We start from the raw sequence: 24,514 nt of genomic DNA on the forward strand, positions 1-24,514 counted from the left end.
CACATTGCCATTGAAGCAATGTTTGTGCACATAAGACACTTCGCCCGAACCCTTACCCACCTCCTCGCAAGTCTCCCAGTAGAAAGGCCTCGCACGATATACAATGCAACTGTCTCCGCGCACCATGCCTTTCTCAAGTCAGGGTGCGCACCTGCGGCAAGATCTTCGATTCCTCCATGGTGTGTGAGCCGTACTCAAGTAAACTTGCAATCCCAGCGCTTTAGAAAAAGTCGAACTCGCCGTCATCAGCACTCAAGCAACATATTTTACTCGTCTTGTACGAGAAATACTGCGACTGCACACAAGTCTATATTGATGGCTGAACTACATGAACCAGTTCCAGCGGCGCTGTAGTTATACCAACAATGGGAATAACCCAGCAGTTAAAGACTTGTCATATTACTGCGCCTACAGCTGCAGAGCTTATGGCTCTCCGCGACGCGCTTCACGTGATAAATGCTGGAAGTCCTAGAAAATGAGCAGTCTTCTGCGATTCAAGGCCTGCCTTGCAATGTGTGCATTTGTTTCTTCGACATGGAGCTCACGATCAGTTCACGTGCGAAATAGTGCAAGTCGTCCATTACTTGAGAGGAAAAGGCCGCGATATCTCTTTTCAATGGATACCAGGTTATTGTGGTCTCATTGGAAATGGTGACGCAGATAAGACAGCTTGGATGTCAAACAAAGACCACTGCGTCCCCATTCCTCTCTCAAGGACCCACGATGCGAGGCAACTTCGTATTCTAGCACGCACACTCTTAGCAGAGTGGAATACCACACATACAAGGCGCACAAGGCCGCACAGACTAAACCCTTCACTCTAACTCAGACCTCCGGCTGGACTGCCCCGACGCGAAGCATCTCTAGTGTGTCGGTTGTGGCTGGTAGTTGCTTTCTCGAAAGCTTACTCAGCACTAATTGGAATGACTGATAGTCCTGCATGTGATGTTTGCGGAGAGCGAGGAGAAGATTGATCACTTATTGTGCCACCGTCCTCTATTTCTAGCACAGCGACAATATTTGTTCACCACACCGAGGAAACTAGATGATCGTTCTCTGAGTGAACAGACCGTACTAGAGAAGCGTCCCCACCGATCATCGCCCCAGAAGGCAGTGACGTCACTTTTGTGCTTTTTGAGAGAGTCTGATTAGTACGAGCAGCTTTGACTCAAGTACTGTCCGTGCACGTCATTACACTCCCTCTGTCTCCCTTCTCTCTCTTCCCCTTGTCCCTTACGCCAGCGTAGGGTAGCCAATCGAACCGTTGACTGGTTAACATCCCCGCCTTCCTTACATCCCTCCATCTCTCCATCTATCTCTCTAACCGACATCTTGACAATTAGCGCAAATTGAAAAGTTACAGAGCTATGTAAAAAATGTAATTGGATGTCATGGACTAAAAAAAAAATACTGTCGGTTTCTCAAGATGACTATGCGTTTGTTCTTATTCGGGTATGATGATTCGTGTTTTTTTTTTCTCAAGCTGGTGCATGATAGATTGGACATAGTGTATACTACACAAATGTATCCGACAAAGAAACGGATAAATGTGAAGCTCCGGAGAAAGCTCAGAAACTGAACAGAATACTTCGCCTTAATATGGCGCAACGATAGTAACGTGTACGACACAAGTTTACAATTCGCTGCTCTGGCATTTGGCTTGACTAAGTTCTCCTTTAATAAGGCAAGCTGGGCGAGTTGGTGATTGAAAATCTTTGGGGTTGCGCTGCCCACCCTTAGGAATAAGTTCTCCTTCTTTCTCGCTTCTTCTTCTTTTTCTTCTTCTTCTTATCATTATTATTATTAATATTATTATTAATATTATTATTATTATTATTATTATTCATACAGGAGAACGATGACAGGGATACGAGTTGGCCTGTGAATGTGGCTACGAAGTAGACAGCGCCGGCATATTCTATATGCCCGAATAAAAAAAATAACGGATATGATACACGAGTGTGGTAGAATTGCACATAGGAAAGCTCAGCCAGCGTACTAAACCGGTCGCTCAACCCACGGAGGCCGCCTGCTGTGGTCTCGTCCCCGTCACTCCTTGTGAATGCCGTCATTTCTCCTGCGCAACGTCGCATTCGTTCATGGCGCCGTGTTGCTTGAAGCGCCACTAAAAATGGAAGCTGACTGCAAAACGCGTCCTGAAACTAGCCTCGTCACAACAACGCACATGAAATGGGATTGGGTGCGCCAGGGCGGCTGCGGTATACTTTGAGGCAACGCGCCTGTGTTTGGCGAGCGTACCGTGAAATGACGTCTGCAGATACATCGTGAACTGGAGACTGTTTGCGGCCAGAGAAGCGCACCGCTCCTCTGTTTCCTCAACAGGGCCTGGATACGTCACAACCGAAATCGCTTAAGATGCTGGACGTTGGTGTACAGCGTTGAGCACAGCCAGGGTGAACACGCGAGCGCGTGGCGTCACTATGCGGAGCCCCATGTGTAGCCAGCGAGGCCGGGCATCAAAGCAAGCCTGCGCATGCGCAGTCGTTCCTGAATGTTTGACCTCGCGTTGTCTGCTATAATTTTTTGGCCTCGCCAAGCCTGCGTTGTATTCAGGAAAAATATTATCTTGAGGCGCATTCACACTAGGCCAACACGAAGCCGAATTTGGTCTGCCAACTGTCGGCAACACCGTTTTTCCCTTCGTGTCGGTGCCTCTGTCACACTGTACCGACGCGGAGCTCGCCGTCGACCGTCGGCAGATTGATGGCGTCGGTACAGCGTGACAGAGGCACCGAAACGAAGGGATAAACGCTGTCGCCGACAGTCGGCAGACCGAAATTGGTGTCATGTTGGCCTAGTGTGAATGAGCCTTTATGTAGCACATTGTTGTCGCGGGAATTGTATTTGTGCAAAGCACGTAAAAGGCCGGATGTTTCATCAACTTGAGCCTTAATCAACTACATAGGCGTCTAGAAGCGTACGGTGAGGGGCTAGTTGGTATGAGATTATGAGAACAAAGAAAAACTGCGCAAAAAATAACAAGACAAAGAAAGAACCACACTGCGCCTGTGTCGTGTGGTTATTTCTCTGTCTTGTTCTTTTTTGCGCAGTTTTTCTTTCTTCTCATAATACATAGGCGTCAATAAAACTTCTTGGGCTGGTTGGGGCTATTTGTAAAACATGATTTTTGGGCGCTAAAATGACAGATGCAAGGGAGAAACCCAAACAGACAGACAAAGCCGCAACTACCATCTGATTTATTTAAATAGAAGATGGCGCATGGTGCAATTCCTGCGCATGCGCGACACAACAGAAAGGACTTGACTGGTACTGAAGGGTTATCTCTGCATGTCATTACATCTGTGCTTCAAATGAGTGAATATTAGTATCATACAACGTGATTGAGGTATCACTCACACACGTGGTACCTTTCTTTTTGTTGTAGCGCGCCTCAGAGTGCTCGCGAGCAGTTGTAACACGGCTCCTACGTATATGGCTCAGACGCGCACGCATAGCAATGCCCGCTGAGATGCACACCAGTCAATTTATTAAAGTGATTGGAATGCTCCCTCAGTCGATCATTCAGGCATGTCCCCGTTTGGCCTACGTGCGGCTTTCCCCCGCTGAGAGAAATCTCGTAGACTAACCCGACAGCCCAGCACAGCGCACATATCGCTTCCGTTCTTCTTTGTGCACCCTTGTCTCTCAGTACTCTTGGGCACAGCGACATAGCTGGGCTGGTTTGTTGGGAGCGGAAAGAACGAGACGTTTTCGACGTGACAACGTTTTATCGACATCAACTAGAGGTTAAACCTGCTTCAAATTTTTTTATCACTTATCACCATCATCATCATTGTCGTCCTCATTACCATCACATTATCGTCACAGCCGTTAGCAAGCGTCCAAGTTGCACATACGAGTGGTACATGCACAGTAACCCCAAGGACACATACCAAGAGTCATCACAACATAACCAGTGACCCGCCGTGGTTGCTAGGTGGCTATGGCGTTCGGCTGCTGAGCACGAGGTCGTGAAATCTAATCGCGGTCACGGCGGCCGCATTTCGATGGAGGCGAAATGCGAAAACACCCATGGTGCTTAGATTTAGGTGCACGTTAAAGAACCCCAGGTAGTCGAAATTTCCGGAGCCCTCCACAACGGTATGCCTCATAATACGAAAGTGGTTTTTACACGTAAAACCCCATAATTTATTTTTTTAACGTAACCAGTGACAGCAGTTGCGCGTACTCTGTGGCCCCAGCGGCTTGTACCAAGTGCCACGTGGCTGGTAACTCCAGGGTACGTGCCCTGTGGCACACACCCAGTGGCCCTAGTGTCACTTATTTTTTAGGCTGCGCCATCTTCGGGATGGGACCACGAGAAAGGCTAGAAACAGTACAGGAAAAGATACACAGAATACTGAAGAGTGGTGGTAAGTCGACGAGACAGACCATTGTGTTCAAAAACACCTTTAGTGTCTCGTTGTTGTGTGAATATGCTGAGCTTAGCGCCTGGAAAAGGCGGCAGCGTTAAGAAGAAAATAAGATGTTCCAATTGCCTTCCTAAGAAAACTTTCAGTCTCCTATCAGCGGGTGCTAATAACGAACAAAGGAAGTTTCCAAACTTCTTTTCGTAGGCTTCACATAAGATCTCCTTCTCGTGACTAGTGCTGGCACTCGATATTTCAGATGAAGAGCAACTGTTTTTGATTTACACAAAAGCGATCCGAACTTAAACCTTCGGTATCGAATACATTAAACGAAAAATAAGGCAGTGCAGGTTGGTGGATGTAACGTCATCCTGCTGCCATAGTTTGAGTGTTTTCGATCGAAGAGAAGTTTGAAATGAAAGCCAAATATATTACAGATCGATTCGCTGCTTACGCGTCAAGGCATAGAGCGGATCGAATGGAAGCAGCGAAGCCAATGGTTACTTCGATCCCTCGGGCGACGCATCGTTCAGGCGTATACGTGTACCAAGGCATTGTTAAACTCTGCGCCTCTTATGACGACCGCAGCGGTGCGGATGTCCCATGAATCGAAGCCTTAGACAACTGGATGGCTTTCGTGCTGCGACGTAACTTATTGCTAGCGCATGCCTTTTCGGAAGGTCAACGTAATTGATCGGAATGTCAATGTAACGGCGAAGGTTGCGCACTTTTCACGCTGGCATAAGCCCGATGCCTGGACTCAAGCGAGTAGTTGCAGCTACGAGAGCAGGATGTTGCCACGCAGTAACAGTTCCCAGTATAGTGATTGTGATTCGGACGACATTTATTGATTGATAAAAAAAAAGGAACAAATAGATTCGTTATATATATATATATATATATATATATATATATATATATATATATATATATATATATATATATATATATATATATATATATGTGTGTGTGTGTGTGTGTGTGTGTGTGTGTGTGTGTGTGTTGAAGATAGACTTAATAATCAAGCGTCATATACAATAGAGACACAAAAAAGAAGGCAGCCGTCAATAGCGGAGAAGTGTGACAATTGTGTCTCTGGATATTTTTCTCACGATTCCACAGAACTTGCCTCACCAGGCCTTATTGCAAATATGAGTTATACATTGGAAGTTCTAATAGGTCGTCAGAGGATAGTTTTACCGAAGCATTTTTTTTTTCAAATCGGTTTAATATTGAGGAAACAGAAGAAATTGAAGGCCCCGTTACCAAACGCCGGAAAGCAAGAGAGAGAGAGAGAGAGAGAGAGAGAGAGAGAGAGATTGTGAACAGAAAGAGGCGCGGGGAAGCAAGAGCGCGACTGCCAACAGGGACATGCGCCTATCTCGCTCTTTGTCTCAAGCAGCGCAGCGAAACGTCATTCCTTCTCCTCCTTCTCCCATAACGGATCCGAGGAACAGCGTCGGATGCACGTGACAAACCTTGCATTTTTTTTCTCTTTCTTCCTTTTTTGCTGCGCTGCGCATTTACGGTGGCGGCTTTGCGCGTTCCACATTGGACGATTTGCCGAAGTAAGGTGTCATAGTGAGTGACGTCGTTAGGACGGTGTTTTACGTTACGGTGTTTGTGCTTGTCACCTTGTATCTCTGTCTGGGGGCGGTGTTTTCTCAAGATGAAAGACGCCCGGCGTTTAGTTTGAAATTTCAGCTGTTATACGTTGCAGACACGATCTTAAGCACGGAGAGTATGCGCTGCGCTTGTCTGTATAAAATGGCCAGACCAGGTTAGAGGCCCTTTAACAGACGAGCTACTAGCGTTCTAAGGGTACAATGGCGCTTGCCTCAAGCATTACAGTCGGTTACACAGCACCTCATACGTACAATTATTTTAGGCCTTACAGAAGCACCCCTCGATAACGCTGTCCCGAAGTGGATTAGAGAGGTCGCAGACTCGTTCTTTTTCACTTTGTCATTTACATAATTTTACGATGATGATGATGATTATAAGTATGATGATGATATATTGACATGCGATGTGAAACGGGCCGGTGAAAATTGGTCCCTTAACCTGCTTGAGTTGATCAGGTATGCTATAAATGCTTTTCATTCTAGCATATTGGCATATATTTCCTTAACCTTCTTTCTCTTCCTCAAAACTTCCCTATCTACCTGGTACCGCTAGTTATGCCTGTAACGGATCCGGCCGTATCTATCTCATCCCTGCTTTTATTGTTATAGCAATTATATGGACACTCCAGGCGCATTTCTGCCGTCGCCGTCGTCGCGAGGTTCCGTATGAGTGGAAGTGCGTGAGGGTGCGCCGGCGAACGCGGTGCAATCTCGCGTGCGCGAGCCGTCTCCTGCGGCGCGCGAGGCACATGAGTCAGGAGAGGGAGGAGGGGGTTCTTCTCCGGCGGCTGCTAGGGTGCCTCGATGTCCTCCGCGCCCACCGCTTCGTACGGAGTGGAGACAACCGCGGCGTCTACAAAGGCGTTGGCCACGCGAACCGCGGAGACCTTCGGCGGACCATAGAGAAAGAAAAAAAAGTATTTTTCTTTCTCTATGGGCGGACGCCGTAGGGACGCGTTGCCGGCGCTCGTGTGTCTGGAAAGCGATCTGCGACGTAACCAAAGTGCGCGCCCGCGTCGGCCTCTTCTTCAAAGCAATCTGCAATGTTTGCATAGTGAGCGTAGTGCCGGTAGTTTCCTACGCGCTGTTTTTTCGACGTTTCGTTCGCGTTGAAGTGACGGCTGCTGCCGTGATTCCTAACTCCAGCGTTTTCACATGCAGCTCCGCTGTCATCGAGCGAGATGTGTTCTTGTTAACCTCTGAGCGCGTGACGCTGTGCTGGTTAATTTAGTTTAAACACGTGGACGGGCTAATTTGAATCCATGGTGGAATGTGTAAGCGCGACTGAATAAGGACGCCGAAAGAAGCAGACACACAAAGCCAGCGCTGTCTCTGTGTGTCTGTTTCTTTCCACGTGCTCGTTGAGGCACGCTTAAATATTCTATCATTGCTAATTTAGGTAGTAAGCGAATGTTTACAAGTTTATACGGCTGATAAAACTACTATCCTTACTACGTACAGCTGTCTACTAGTTTGATATCGCAATTGGTGCTTCGCCTCTCGGGCTGAACTGCGATTTTTTTTCCTTGCACTATTGAGAGCATCTTCCCCTAACCCCAGCCACAATGAAGCGTTGGGAATCGCGGCATGGAGTACCCACAATCTTGTGCTGGTAATGTGTTGTATCAACAGGCGGCTGTAGATTGGCGATCTAGGCTGGAAATTGCTTTACCTGAACGCCTCTTATAACGTTACTGCGGTAAGTAAACACATTTCCATCATCGCCTACGAGTGCAAAAAGAAAACTGAAAACGTCCTTGCGGGCTGTAACAACGGAAGGTGTTACAGGCACGCGTGCGGAAGAAGCTTCTTTTGCAGGTTCTCAAGCGGACCATCTCTTTCTTCCCGGTATACGGTCTCAATGCCCCCCCCCCCCCCTGTCTCTTAGCATGCAGTACAGTTAAGAGGATCGATATGCCACGTCCTAAATAACGAGGCTGATGCATTAGCAGATCCTATCTTGTGAGCAATGTTTTCGAACGTTACAACAAAGCCCTTCTCTCTAGTGCGAAGTTAGAGCGAGTTTTCAGTGTCACTGCAGAGGTTTTTTCAAAAGAACGAAGGAAGATTACCGAAAAAATTTTTGAGAACCTATTATTAGTGATGATAAACAAGGTGTGAATGTCAGAGGACGTACTGAAAGAGCCAGTCTAGCTAGTTGTATTTACGGTATTTCTTAAATTGCATAGCAACTTGGGGCTGAAAAGTAACGTCAAAGTTATCAATTACTTTTTTTTAGTAATTGCTCAATTACTTTCGTGGCGCAGTCATTGGTAACGGTAATCAATTACACCGTTTAATTTAATTGTAACTGCTTACTTTTTTCGTGTAACGAGTGCAAGTCGATTTACGGGGCCATAGGGTAGGTGCATCTATTCAATAAACCTTTTCCATCCCGAATTGGGTTACTGGGTATGCATCACTGGTTATAGGCCGTCTTTCATAATAAACAGTATATAAAACGTATTATCAGCAATTGCGCACTAGCTATCAGATCGATTGATAACAGCACTAAAGTCGTGAATCAGCTAGAAAAAATGAATGCACCACCAATTTTCTTCAATGCAATAAAACGGGCAATCAGGCCTGTCAGAGACCGTTGAGCTATCGTATTATGATCCCCAAATGTAACTATTAAACGCTATCAATGTAAAATGCCTACGTATAACTCGACGTCGGATGCACCGAACTCAATATATACGTGTAAGCGTGAATCAATACTACAAGAACCCGCTTACAAATTCGTTCCTGCCTTCAACGTTAGCTATGTACGCGACTTCACCAGTAGCAGCTGCCGGCACTTAGCATCAGATTAACACCAACTACCATCTACATGAACAACGCGCTTAACCTCGTCCTTAAAGCACAATTCACCTAGTCATGTACAGTCAACAGCAAAAGTTTACGGGATGCGGTTTCCCCTTCAAATGTGAATTCCTGCCCTGTTAAGGCGTGACACTTAGTATTTAATGAATCACTGTGCAGGTGGCGAAGCCTACTACATGTTGGAACATTTAATTCGAAGCTCTGTGACCAGGCTTCGCGAGATTTCAGCTCCTTGGCAGATCCTGCGTGTGTGTGAAGTGATTTTTGGAAAGGAAACGGAAGAGATGAGTGCAGCGCCGTAACTGTCTCTCACAGGAGGACACCTCAACAGCACTGCACGGGGAAGGGGGAATGGGAAGAAAAGGATGAAGGAGAGAAAGACTGGACGAACGTGGGAAGGGGGAAAAAAATTGGAGGACGCTTAAGCTTCGCCTTCAAGAGTCGAACGCGACGGCGTTCCCGTCGACCCGCCAAGGGGTGTAAGACAATGGGCTACGGCGCAGCGACTACGCGCCCCGCATTGGACGCGGTGAGCGTCGAGCAACGCAGCGTTCGGCGCGGCAACGAAATGTGCGCCTGAGCAAGCGACGCACGCCTGAGCCTTAGAAACAGCTCGTTTCTAAGGCAACACCGCGTTCACTAGAGGCGCTTTTGTACCGCTTTGAAGCATCGAACTCTTGGCTCAGTGGTAACGTCTCCGTCTCACACTCCGGAGACCCTGGTTCGATTCCCACCCAGCCCATCTTGGAAGTTGCTTTTATGCGAAGCATATTACTAGAGCTCAACCCAGCTCCTCAGGCGCGGCGGTGTCGCCTTCAATACCACGTGACACCGTGACGTCACGACAGAGGAGAAACGGGGCTCCAACTCGCGCCGTCGCTCGCGGCGTCGCCTTCAAGGCTGACCACGTGACACCGTGACGTCACGACAGAGGAGAAACGGGTCTCCAACTCGCGCCGTCGCTCGCGGCGTCGCGGCGGTATATAAGCAGCTGCGCTTGTTTCTAGGTGGCTTTGGCTCAACTCTTGCAAGATTGGCTGGGTGGGAATCGAACCAGGGTCTCCGGAGTGTGAGACGGAGACGCTACCACTGAGCCACGAGTACGATGCTTCAAAGCGGTACAAAAGCGCCTCTAGTGAATGCGGTGTTGCCTTAGAAACGAGCTGTTTCTAAGGCTCAGGCGTGCGTCGCTTGCTCAGGCGCACATTTCGTTGCCGCGCCGAACGCTGCGTTGCTCGACGCTCACCGCGTCCAATGCGGGGCGCGTAGTCGCTGCGCCGTAGCCCATTGTCTTACACCCCTTGGCGGGTCGACGGGAACGCTGTCGCGTTCCACTCTTGAAGGCGAAGCAGAGTAACGCATGAGTTGTTTCTTCGTCAAGCCGAACCAAATATAGCCAAGCAACAGCAGTTCACCAGGCTAAACAGTGGTTCAACAACTAAAATAAAGGCTAGTATGCTTCGCATCCTGGGCTTAACCTTAGCTAAGCCACAGCCATTTTTTATTTATGAAGTGCCTGCCGTGATTTATCGCTCACGGCCAACGCCGCGGACGCCGACGCCGACGACACCGGCTTTTCTGCGACGCGAGCTCCTTAACGCTATCGCGTTAAAAGAATGTGAGTGCGGGGCTCACAGCCGCGCTCTCAAGTGCGTCGCATTGCAGTAGTCTAGCAGTGCCGAGAGAGCATGCTTCACGATGGACGAGTGGGCTGCAGGGAATAGCAGCGCGGTCGCCGTATCGTAAGTCAGTCCCAGTCGCCGATAGACTGTACACAAGTCCGTGCGCTCCACATCGAAGGCAGGGCAGCGAAGTAGCAAGTGGTCGAGCGTCTCCGTATCGGCGCAGTTGCTGCACGCGGAGTCGCCAATTCCCTGCAGCCTGTGCGTTCTAGCAGCCGTCCTGTAGCAGCCGACGCGCAGGCGAAGCAGGAAAGAGCGGTCCGCCCGGGAGAAGCCCACGCGGGGGAGGAGCCGCAGTGACGCACCCGCGGCGACGCGCTGGTCCGGGTGCTGCGCACGGAGAGTTCGCAGAATGGTTGCTTTGGCCACGTCGAAGCCGCTGACCGAGGTAGCGAGGGGGAAGCGCACGGAGTGAGCCTGCTTTGCGAGAGCGTCCGCGGCTTCGTTCCCTTGCAGGCCGATGTGCGCTGGAACCCATTGCAACGCCAAATCGCAGCCCTGGCTGACGAGATGGCGGAGCTTTGAGCCGACGCGCTGCACCAATGGAGGTCCAAGGTAATCCTTCGCCAGCATACACAGTGCCGCCCGCGAGTCCGAAAGGATCGCGGCAGAAACAACACTGCGCTGTTGAAGCAGGAGATCAGCTGCTAGGTCGATCGCAGCAAGCTCGGCCACCGTCGACGACCACACAGCACGAAGGCGGCACTGCCGTGTAGCGCAAATATCCGGTGCCGTGCACGCTGCAGCACCAGAACCATCACTCGCCACGGAGCCGTCGGTGTAAACGAGCAGCCGGCCCCCTAGGCGCTCGTGTAGCAGGGCGGCGCAGATCCTGCGTCCCGTAAACTTTTGCGGTTGACTGTACATGTTTTCGCAAGCAGGTCATTATCGCGATCGGCTGAAGGAACCGATTCACATTTTGAAGTCGTTGATATGAACGCTGGTTTATCTTCTGACATGCCACCAACGCAACTCATTCCTATGATTTCTTCGTCCCTTTTGCTGGTCTCACTAGGCTTAGATACGTTCTCTCAAAATCCTCGAAAGCGCCAATACGGCCTCGTCGCCCGTCAGAAGGAAGGCTGAGTTTCTCCTTGCACGACAACAATGTAGTAGTAAGAAATAAAGGCGTAACGGACAGGCAAAAAGAAACCACGAGGACGAAAAGAAAATCTCTCGGCCACGTCAAGAATCATACATTAAGCGATTCGAGTCACTGACTTTGGGACCCTCGTCCCTATAGTGTCTCTTACCCATTCATTGGATTTAAAGAATAATAAACTGGAACTGAAACTGAGCGCGCTGGAGCTTCCCTCTATTTGTACCACCCGTCATCGAAGCAACTACGAGGTCTGGGGACAAGTATGGTGAGGTTCCGCCTCGTTTAACGCGCGCCTGCGGTGCACAGCGCGCAGTGTCGCGAATCAGAGCCGCATTCAGCTTGACGACCAAGTTTACTTACGCTTTGTTTTTGGTTCCTACCTAAGACGACATTAACGAAACAGGTAGCAAAAGCGAGCAGTGAGACAAAGATTGCGGGAAGGAAGAAATAGAAAAGGCGAGGGCGCGGTGGTTAACCAAAGCAAAGTGGCTCACTTAAGAATAGTAAAAGAAAGCAGGGGGATAGGGCAGCACACACAGGAAGAAGAGAGAAGCGCACTTCACGTAATTCCAGCACCATTTCATGCTTCCGCTCGATTTCTTCGTGTAGTCCGAGCCAAGAAGTCGTGGTCATTTATAGAGTAGTTTATGTTAGTCTCTTTACTTTTCCTGTACGACGTCGAAAGCAGGCTCGCTGTGAGCATATACGTCACCGAACCGTAATATGGAGGCTGGCACTTCCACGAAATAGCCCCCTCACCCTTCGGTCGATCTTAGTGTTTAGTTTTATGATGTTGAATGGACTGGAAGGATATGGTGTGGCCCAAGCAAACTACCGAATGTGTTTCTTAGACAACAGGCTGAAATATTTCGTAGATTTCTCGTGATACCCTTCAGAGCCGCCTTGTTATCCGCAATGACGCCTAATAACTGGAGAACAGCTCGTGTTATTTTTTTTAAGACGGGCGACCTCTTGTGATTACAAAAATTGTCGCCCGATATCATTAAGTTCGTCACGCTGCAAATCATTTGAGCCCAATAACGCTGCCCGTATCACGGAATTCTTACAAAAGAACTCAATATTATTCGAGAGAGCGATAGAAGATATAAGGTCAAGGCAGGGAGGTTAACCAGGCTGAACTCGGTAGGCTTCCTGCACTAGGGAAGGGAGAAAGGGGATTTAAAGAGGAGAAGGAAGAAAAAATTTTACAGTTTACACTGTTACGCACACAAGCGTGCACCATTGAGTCAGACACGGGCAGTCGTACAGGCTGGTGCATTTCAAGAAGCGCACCAGCGCCTTTGTGGCCTTGCACGTAGCAGGCGTACGAGGCCACGGACCCAAGATGTTCTCCTCTGTGAAAGGACGGTCGTCTAGCACCCCTGTTACACGCGCAAACTTCAGTGCACTTTGAGCGAGGGCACTTCGCCGCTCATGCCATTCGCAGGCTGCCACGCGGGGACGCTTAGAGACATTCACTGCAGAGCGCCCAAGGTGGTGAGGAGTGAGCGAGGTGTTTGGCGATCACACTTCGCGGCGGTGAAGTGTGTATTCTCGTTAGCAATTAGTGAAAAATAAGTGAGGTAATACTGAAAGCAGAGTCAGGAGTGATTCTTTAATGACATTCTTTTTAAACTGCTAACGTTACAAGGTAATAAATGGCGCCACACTGCAAAATAAAAAAAAAGGACAGCGAAACACTACTCCCACTTTCGGACTGTTTAGAAACGTATGCTTTGCCTTTTCACTCCCGATCGCCATCGCCACCAATTTGAAAGAACACTTTTCTTTCTCGTGTAGCAGCGCGCCGCAAAAATGTCACTTAGCGCGCTGGAAGGCACTCGCGCAAAGTGCGCTTTAGTTTGCCCGCGTGGCAGGGGTAAAAGTTCCCTAAAGCTGTATGGAGGGCACTCCTCTCGTCTTCGTATGTAGGGGAGTCACGTAGAAGATGTTTGGTCGTCTGTTCGGCACCACAGCTGCGGCAATTGGGACTGTCAATTAGGATTGCGCAGGAGTTTGTGAAAGAAGCTCCTACTCGCAAGCGGCACAGTAGTGTTTCATCCCGTCGGTTACAACCAGGTAAAGGTTGCAATGTCACGAGCGGGTCCATGGCATATAGGCGCTGGTTGGTGAACTCCGGTGCGTTCCATTTCCTTACAATAATAATATGGGCAAAACCGCTGAGGTGCCGTGCTGCATCTGTTCTCGATAATGGTGTCGAGGTTTTTTCAGATACATCGCGTGCCTCACGGGCAGCTTTGTCGGCACTTTCATTGCCAGTAATATTGCAGTGCCAGCGCAGCCACTGAAATACAATGTCGTGGCCTCCGTCTATCGTTTGATGGTAGCGTGATCGTATCTGCGCTACCGCTTGTTCATTTCGGCTGCGGCACAAAGCTAATAAGAGTGAGAGTGATTACAAGGCTGCCTTTGAATCACAGAATATAGCCCAGTGAATTGGTAATTGTTGCTGCACGTATAGCACTGCACTACGAAGGGCGGAAAGTTCGGATCCTGTCGATGTTGTGACGTGACTGATCTTGAACTTCGTGCAGATTGACATCGACAGAATGACTACCGCACCAGTAGAGCTGATTAGGGTCGTAGAGCCATCTGTGTAAATGGGAGCTCGATTGTAGTATCAATCATGCAGTGGATGTAAGGCGGCTTGATTCGGGGTGCAAGTTGGCAAGTGGGACTTCTTTTCAATAAACATTAACAACTTGTCGACGCGGCTATAGGCATCGACGAGCATGCGAGGGATCGCAGCTGGAACCCCTCGCCTGCTCCTTGTTAACATTTCACCCCTGTCACCCTTCGCTACATTCCATGGGCTACGTCTTTCTTCACTTGTGGGCATGACTGAATGTGCACCTGTTCGCATGTGGGTTATTCACAAACTGCCTATCTGGTTTGCTTTCCTTCGGTTTTTTTTCCCCATAATGCCCCTGTATGTGCGCGCAACTTTGCATTCACGCTATAGCACCACTGTATGTGGGCGCAAGTTTGCATTCACGGTTGTTTTCCCTGACTTTGACATGAGCCAATGCACGTACTGGTATTCATGACGCCAGTAAATGTACGCGCGTGCTTGTGGTCATAGACTACGGTTTTTTCTCTTTCTTTAATTCCGCTGTTTATACACGCGTAAGTTTGTTAAGTTTGTATTCACGTTTTTGTTTTCTCTCTCTCGCTTCTATCCTTTCTTTTCTTTTACGGAGTAAAATGTATAAACTGATCTCTGTACTTGCATGCACTCGCTCTCATGATGAAGGCTAAACCCGGGCCGAAATGTCAGTAAAGTCCCGTTGTTTTTCCTGCATGCTTCTATTCTTTGAACTAGATAAGACAGACGAACACGTTTGTTGGAGAGCAAATACTTCCATTTCTTCTAATTTCTGAAGTATGGTGAGACTAGCAAAAGAAAGAAAACTGTGGTAAGAACGTTCGCAATAAACCCTTAGGTTACCGAGAATCAATCACACCTTCTTTAAAGTGCACATAAAGTAGGCAGTCGGGCATTCTAATTAGCCTGCCCTTGCAACGAGGCTGATGCTTCCGATTCAGCAGCAGCTTACATCTAGGCTACAGTGACGGACACAGTGCCGGTGGCAAATACGAAGAATACTTATTAGTGTGCACCGGTGATAAGCCGGTCTACATTCCTTCGACTCGCGTTGGAGACAGTGGCAACCAGTCCACGTGCAGAAGTTGTAGCGCCCATTGTTAAGTACGAACTTTTCTTTCACTTTAGTTCTACATGTGTAAAGAAACACCTTCACAAATGTTATGCTGTTAGACCCGTTTCAATACCGTGCTCTTCACTATGCAATGTCGTACTTCTCGTTTATACCTCTGTACTCAATAAAAAAACATTTAACATGAGCCAGTACTTCAGCACGTTAAACAAGGGAATTCTACGCTTATGTCACTCCATTGCAAAACTCTGCAAGCCAAAAAGCAACATTTCTGCAGGGCTTACATGAGCTTTTAACGTTTTCTGTTAGCTTTAAGCCAGATAAGCTCCTTTTCGAACAGGCGCTTCGTTTCAGAATGTCAAGCCTGCGTATAGATATAAAAAAGAAACCAATTTATTACTGAACTTGAACACAGCTAACCGAGGGGAAAGTTACGGTTGTTCTCGCGCACTGCGACAGCAGCCAAATGGAAGGTAAAGTCGACACAAATGTACAGAAGGAACACTGGTGCGTCGCCTTTCCCTGTCCTAAGCATTCGCCCATAGAGCAACAACGTCACAAATACGCACCAGCAAGCCTATTTCGTTGCTTTGGGGAAAGTTCACTCTACCACCGGGAGATGCCGCGTCAACACCATTCGGTACATCTTGTGAAGCAGACTTTTCTGCTCTTCTGCTCATGAGCGCTTCTTAGAGATTCCCACACATTCTTCACTGTAACAATACCACTCAGTCGAGTGTTTCCGAATGGCTTGCGGATGACCTGAGCACGAGCAAACAGCACGTACGAACCGAAGTGAAACATTAATGACGAGGCAGCCAGTACACGGGCAATACGACAATGCAGATGCTGATTAATACGTGCCCACGGAGACTGACGAGGCATGTGATGCGAATGGAACGGGGAAACCGCCGTTCCTAATTTACGCGCACAGAGACATATCGCAGATGTGTGCACCGACGTTACTCCTGCCCCGCGACCGACTCGCTGCAATATTGCTGGTTCTCAATAAATGATACTTTCCGTGGTAATACTTAAGCCCATTGGGACTGGATCATTATTCTGGAAAGTACGATTCATCTCGCTCGCAATAAAAGCGTTGTGTGCGCTTTTCGGGTTTACGACTGCTACTGAATGCTCGTATGGATGCCGCTTCGTTCACAGGTGAACGAGCGCCGTGGAGTGAGAACGCAGAATTGGGATCAAGTTCTAACGTCATTATTAGGGAAAGTTATTAGGGAAGGTTGCAGACATGGGAGCGACGGGGAACGGAAAGTCGGCAGACAGGTAATCTGGGGATGAGACGACAACGGAAACAGTATCGATTCCTACTATGCGTCTGAGAGCGTTGCGAACTTATCGGGAACGCACGTCTAAAGACATGCTGAGACTGTGTCATTTGTCATGATTTCGTGTTCTTCTGGGTGGTATGAAAAAAAAAAGAAAGAAAGAAGAAGACCGAACACTTGTGCGACCTTGAAAAATCGCAGCTCAAGTTGCGGCAAAGCTTTGTTTCCTTTCGAGCAGTTACATTATTATTTTCTAACCTCTCTATAGAAATCCTTTATTTTTTTCGAACTTTGCTCGCTTCCGATTATTAACATGCTTCCTAATTAGCAAATAATGGAAACTGGGTCCCGCACTTAGTTATACGTGGGGCATTGAAGCGTTGTGTATAATCGCTGTATAACGCTTTCGAGCCTTCGTGTAAGTTATTTACTGCAAGGGGCGTACTTAATCCACGCACTTGAAACTTTTCATGCAGGCCAGCCACAATGTGCCGCCTACTTTCGTTAAACTTAAACTGAGTCTTTATTGTAGTTTTTTTTTTGAAGACAAGGGGGCAAACATTCTACGTGGTTCGCAAAATGCACTCTTAACGCTTAGCGGCACTTGAGTAAGTAATTTACTGCAAAAGCCGTGATCGACGCCCAGACTTTAATCCTTACCTGCGCATATCACCTAACAACACTCTACTTGCTTTCACAAAATATACGCTACCTGACAGCTTAAGTTGACCGAGCACACCTGCTAATCCTTTTACACGCTTCGTACAACGACCAGAGATTGGGGAGATTTATTTCCAAAGCGTGTAATTAACCAAGAGACAAAACTTTGGCCATGCATTATCCACACTATTATCCACCTTTCCACCGGATGTCAACTCATTGGAGCATTAGTTCTCTGACGACACTAAAAAAGTTGTGTAAAGGCTGTTTAACGCTCTCGTACACTTCTACAAGTATGTTTCTATATAGAATGTAAATAGATTATACAGTTTAAGCTTTCATTGTGTACATCCTTCATATCATGCTCTCCCCCTCTGAATAATAGAATCTCCTCGCGGCTAGTCCTCTCAGGATACAGGAAAAAAACACGAAACTAAAGCTGACAGTCCCTTTAGCATACGCTAAAGAGGATGAAGGCGAAAGCCTGCGCTCTCAGAAGGCCTTCATTAAATTACTTGACATACTCATTCGAATGCGTTGTTACTTCCTGTTGTTATCTCCCACCAAAGGTCGTGGATTCGAGTGCTTTATTTACCTAAATATTTGTTAACTGCGCCCAAATTAACTTCCCCAATTAGCATCAAATGTCGTGTGTTCGATTGCCACCAAAGGTGCTGGGTACGAGTGCCTTAATTACATTTATGTGAATTAACCGTGCCTTAATTAAATTTGCCGTAACTAACATAAAAGGTCCTGGGCGCGACTCCCACGAAATCTCCTGGTACAACTCCTGCCAAAGGACGCGGGTTCGAATTCTTTAAATACACCTATATCAATTAATCATGCCTTAATTAACTTCGTCGTAATTAACACCGACGGTAGAGGGTACGACTCCTACCATAGGTCGTGGGTTCGACTGTTTTAATTAACCCTATCTTAATTAACGTTTCTTAACTCACCTTAATTTACAGCGAAGGTTGTTGGTTCGACCATCAATAGTGCACTATCAATTTTGGTGCCGTTGATTTTGGTCCCACCAAAGGTCGAGGGCTCAACTCCCATCGAAGGTTCTGAGTTTGAATGCCTCAAATAAATTTGCCTTAATTAACATCAAATGCTGTGGGTATGACTCCTACCGACAGTCGTGGGTTCGACTCGCACCAAACGTTGTGCGTTGGAGTGCCTTGGTTACCTTTGCCTTGATACAACCAAATGCCGTGGTTTCGAGTCCCATGATTGGTCGTGGGTGGCACCATAAATTTTGGTGCCGTTAAATTTTGGTGCTATAATGCCGGACAGTCAATTTTTCGATAACGCCGGACAACGGATTCTTCGACCCATGAATCACTTAAGGCGTTTGCCTTAGGAATACACGCTTATTTAAGCGCATTTAAATGTGTAGAATAATAGTAGTGTGTAATTATTTGCAAAGCTCCTAATGTTGCTTTGAACTTTTCGATCACATCAGGTATAATATGTCCTCCCCCCCCCCCCCCCCGCTCCGTTCCTCAATAAGTGTTCCCGAGCCATTGCCTTCTCTCAGGACACATGAGGGAACTTGCTATGTGCTTACGATAACGTGTTTAGTTGAAGTGGGCGAAAACTGGCGTTTGGTAATTATTTCCAATTCTCCTAATTAGCCTAACGCTTTAAAGTGTTAGATCAGATCACGTACAACATGCCTATCAGCATCAATAAATATGAGGTCCTTGGCACATTTCGCTCCGTTAGGACACCGAGGAGACGTTGTGTGCGTTACATATATAACGCGCCTAAAAAGGCAGCAAATGAGTATTTACCAATCTTCATTTAGCCATAATTCATTAGCAGTTTTCAATAATTTCCTGAAAATCTCTCCTATCATTTCCCCCACTCTTTCGAAATTGAAGCTTGTTCCATTACTTGGTTCTCCTTGGACAACAGGAAAAAGAAACGCCCATAGTCGTTGCGAACCATTCCCAAATGTTGCTGTAGTCGCATCGCCTCATTTTCTTATCACTCCGAGTAAATTATACTGCCTGCCGTCGGGTCAGCGGTTTTCTTTATTTATTCCTTTTTTTTTTTGCTTTTTGTTACAGTCACATGTAAGGTACCCTATGGACGCGAAAGAACGGCAGCAACCACGTGTAGTTTTTATCGCTTTCCGAACATTCAACGCCATTCCTCGCTATCCACAGAGTGGTTAGGATACACATAATGAAGCCGCCATCCAGCCGTGACCAGAGCAATAGTCACGGAACTCGTTTATCACGTGATCCCGAGACCTCGACCCAGAATGGAGATTGGCTGCTCCACAGCAGTGCGTATTCTTTGCCGCCTGGTCAGAACGCACGGTCGCTACGAAACTAACGAAGTCTCGAGCATTCGGCCTAAATTGGGCGCATTTCATGGTGATACCCTGGAGATCATAAGGCCCGATGTGGCTTGGTGGTGGGAAAAAAATGTGGATAATGCCGCCGACATAAGTGAGAGAGGGAGATGACTTAGTTGCGTGGGTGGCGGCCGGGAAGACGCCCCTCAGATTCATTGTTCTCGAGGTGTTTGTTCTTTTTGTGCCTGAGGTGCACGTTAGGTACTATCCCGACGGCAGCCATTCAGTAAATATAGTTGGCTGTCGGCTCTCGTTCCCGAAACCAGGAGGCATCAATTACCTTTCGTGACGCGTTGCACGACCTGGTTCCCGCGTCCCTTTTTGGGACTTAGCCCAACTCTTTCGTTGAGGAAGTTTACTTTCTTATTCTTGTTTTCTTTTTTCTTTTCACATACTTTCACTTGTGCGTAACTTTTCGCCTTTGAAGTTTTCAGCTTAGCCACAACAAGCTGTATCTCAAACAGTGTAATAGTCCGGCAAGAACTGTAGCTACGCGTCTCTTCCTCAGAGTAAAGCTCGCATAAACGGCGTGTGTCCACGATATATGCCATCTGCGCCACTGATTTGCATCACGCAGCAGGTTATGTAGCATAAAACATCGTATTTCATGGTACTTTCTGCATGCGAAGCGTGGGTTCTCAGAAACAAACTCACATAATAAGAGGCGCAAATGCAGTGGCGTGCGTTTTTGTTCTTTCCTTTGCGCGAAGCGCAGTGTTCATTTGGCGTGGCATCTCATAAAAAACATGGCAAAAACAATTTTACATCTTTTTTTAACGATTTCAATTAGAAATGACCTTGGGGCACTCTAGAAAGGCGAGCCCGTTACTTGACGCCCACGCAATAGAATTTTTTTTCGGAAGCTTTGTCGCGAGCACGCAGATAAGCTAAACCCCTGACTTCACGCCGCCATGTACAGATGATCTTCAAGTCACGTTACAGATTACGTATCCCTTGTGCAGAAGACGTGCAATCAAAGTCCCTGACTGGCTATTTCTCCAGATGCCACCCGAAGGCACGATCGATGTGTTCCGCAAATTGTATCGGTGTAGGGCTCAGCCCGCGACCATTGACGCAATTATATTGAGGCGAAAGCACGCCCGACAAAACCGGGAAAATTGGCGGTGCCACCTGCTCTGGCAATTAACCCCGCTGGAGTCCTTCGTTGCCAGCTGTGTGAAACGATATTTACTTTGTGTGTTGGTATCGGACAGCAAGGCTGCAGATACGAGGAGTCCCAAATCGAGAGAAATAGGAAGTGGAGAGCCATGGAGGAAGGTTCCGGGCTTCTGCTAGAGTTGTTGACTACAGTGCGAGTGGCCGGAAAAGCGCAGACAGAAGATTACCTCATTTGTCACGTGACTTCGAGGTTTGCGTATGTCCGCGTGCCTAGCTCACGCCTTACATGTTCGATAGGTAGTGCGTCCGTTAAAAAAAAAAACTCAATTGTAGTGTGTGTATCGTTTCGTTCTCACTCCTATTTAAATTATACTACCCATTCCCAAACTTGCTGCGTAGTTTAAGTAATAAAGTTCACCGGAAACTTATGGTCTTTCTTAATGGTGCTGTTAAATCTGACTATCTACAGCGGCCGCTCTTTTGGATTCTTCCAGTTTTTGACATCGCCACACGCTCAAAGAATTCAGTACCCCACACGACATCCATAATTTCCTCAGCTGCATCGTCCTAGTAAAGTTGAATCGACGGACGTCCTGCGGCTGTCTGCAAGGTAACGGGACTACATTGAGACTCCGAAAGAAAGCGAGGTTCGTTCTTTTAAGCTGTAGGAATACAGCGTACTAATAGGAAACACTATTTACATAGCACGTGCACACATGAACAAATGTGTGCGAACCACAGCCTCGCAAAAAAGAAAAAGAGCAACTGAATTTGTGCGTAATTCGTAGGCACAAACTGAAATTAATGAGCGCACCGGAAATTTCACATTGCCACGTTCGGACTGCAGTCCCCAATTTCACGTTACGCTCATAGGCGGCGAAACTAATCGAGCTTCATCGTGGAATCTCTGGTGTGTTACTTTTGCGCAGGGTAGTACACGCAGGTGTGTAAAGCCAGCATCGATAACAACCTTAAAGAATTACCCAAAGCTGAACTTCTGTGCTATGTTCTTACAAGCGGAAGTCATTTACCCGCCGGTACTCGAGCAACGTATACATGACAGTGATGAATTTCAGAAAGCAGTCATCAAAGCAAGCACCTGCAAAAGCCAAGTGGTTGAATAGCTAACGGTGGCGCAGACGCGGCGAAACAACCTTATACGGCGCCGCTGGTGGCGGGGAGTGGCGTTCACGAACACCTACTCTTTACTTTTTGGAACGGCCGAAAGCCCGGTGTGCGATTCCTGTGGATGAGAGGAAGCCGTCAAGCACGTATTTTGTACCTGGCCTCGCTACGACGTACAACGCCTGTCTCTGCGGACAACCTTAAACCAAGTGGACTCAAGACCATTCTCCAAGTCAAAGACACTCGGACCGCGGCTACACCCGTCACTGGCACCAAAGGGGATTCGTGCACTAGTACACTACATGAAGTGCACCGGCTTAAGACACCGTTTATAGTTTCCCTGTGCATCCTCCTACACGCACTCAGTGCTTACTCTCTCCCTTTTTGCTTCTTTCTGTTCGCCTTTCTCCCACACCCAGTGTAGGGTAACAAACTGGGTGCTCGTCTGGTTGACCTTTCTGCCTTTCCTGTCCTTGCTCTCTCCCTCTCTCTTATCTTACAACTGTCTTCTTCGCACTTTACGGATTTTTATTTTTAGTTACTTCGTCCGCTTGACATTTACTCCAGCTCAATATTTGTTGAACGATATCTCCTATAGCATTTTCTAGCAAGCAGACATGATTGTACAAAACAAAAACAAAAAATGTCCACCACCTACTGGGTTCATCGAGCGACAGATTTTGCCTCAATATCAAACATCGGTTGAGCTTCACCATATTAGTGAAGATTTAGAGAGGATCTAAAACTACGCCTCTTTCTTTCTATGTTGCTTATATATTGAGGGACTTTCATTTCCAGGCTTTATTTTTATTTAATTAAGGGGGCAGGGGGGGGGTAAAATTGAATTTCATCGTCAAAAAGGAAAACAGGGGAGAAATAAGGGTTTTGTTTCTCATGAAAACAGTGCAGAGGTTCGATGGTTTGCTTACTGTTGGCCCGAAGTTCGGGATTTTTCTGGCAAACTTTACAAATGATAAACAGAAGCTCTTGACTCCTTTTAGACACAAACGTTCTGTTTCAACAAGCAATGTCACTCACAAGGTCATGCAATGTCTAAGAAAGCTGCTCGGAAATCATGTGATGAACTCAACTCTAAAAATCCTCGTTGTAACGTACTATTATTACATTTTAAGGAAACCACGTTAACAAAGATAAAACAGAAAGAGGGGCAATGCGAACGCTTCTTTACGTTGTTCTCTGAGCGAATTCAACAAAGGAAATAAGTACAAAAAGCAGCGCGTTGGGGTATGCTTCGCAGTAGGTGTGATGCTTTCCCTTATCTTACAAGTCCTTGCTGAAGTAGGTTAGCAAACGCATTGGAACTATACATGCGTCCATTTTACACCTGTAGGGACTTCCATCCTTGTCTGTTGTTGTTCTGTTTTACTGGTTTCCAACACAGGCGCCTGCCACAAAATTTATGAAACATCAACTACACGAATCATCCGCCCTTCCCTGAACGTAAGGCTGCTAGGGAAACATCCTCTCAACGTCACAACTAATGTTCAGAATCCAGAGAAACGCGAGCGCTGTGTTGATTCACTTGCTAGCGCATTACCGCCGTTTACATGTACATTACCCGTTTATATTACCCGTGCGGGTAATTCGATGCAATATCCCATTGTCGTATTCTTGTAAACGCGGCTACTAAAAAAGCAACAAGCCTTCGTTCACTCAAAACCTAGAGGTGTTGAATATATCATGTATTTATAAATGAGCTGGTCTTTGCACGAGTGTTAAGCGAAAACGAGGCCTGTACCACGATCGTGTATTAATAGTATTGTTGATATGATATACAACGTGTTTCAGCAAACACTTTCAAAAATTCTTGAAGGTTGCCTGTGGCAGATCGCACAATTCTAGTTCATGATGTGGTCTACTCGAAGTGGCAGACACTACTTGCACAAAAAGATTAAATTTATAACTGAATAATTAACGAAATTCACTAATTAAGTATTAACTATATATCGTATGGCCACTACTGCAATTTCAAATTGTAGCCGTAGAGTTCGCAAGGCGGATCCAATTGGAACGAATTCTCATGATGACATCAGTTTCGAGATATTAATTCCCGAACTTTCCGTAGAAGTGCATTGGCGTTCCACTTACTTTTGTGTTTGAATGAATATAATGACGTTTCGTTAATTCCGTTCCGTTTTATTCGTTCAAGCACAAAAGTGCCTAGAATGCCAATGTATTTCTCCAGAAAGTTCGGGAATTATTATCTGAAAACTGATGTCATCATAAGGATTTGTTCCAAGTGAATCCGCCTTGCGAGCTCCATGGCTATAATTTGTAAATTGCAATATGGGCCATAAGGTAATTAATTATTAATAATAATATTTGGGGTTTTACGTGCGAAAACCACTTTCTGATTATGAGGCACGCCGTAGTGGAGGGCTTCGGAAATTTTGACCCCCTCGGGTTCTTTAACGTGCACCTAAATCTAAGCACACGGGTGTTTTCGCATTTCGCCCCCATCGAAATGCGGCCGCCGTGGCCGGGATTCGATCCCGCGACCTCGTGCTCAGCAGCCCAACACCATAGCCACTGAACAACCACGGCGGGTGGTAATTAATTTAAACCTAATTAGGGAATTTCGTTAATTAGTCGCTTATGCATCTTA

Source organism: Dermacentor variabilis, chromosome 2, assembly GCF_050947875.1.
Source record: "Dermacentor variabilis isolate Ectoservices chromosome 2, ASM5094787v1, whole genome shotgun sequence".
Classification (NCBI taxonomy): Eukaryota; Metazoa; Arthropoda; class Arachnida; order Ixodida; family Ixodidae; genus Dermacentor; species Dermacentor variabilis.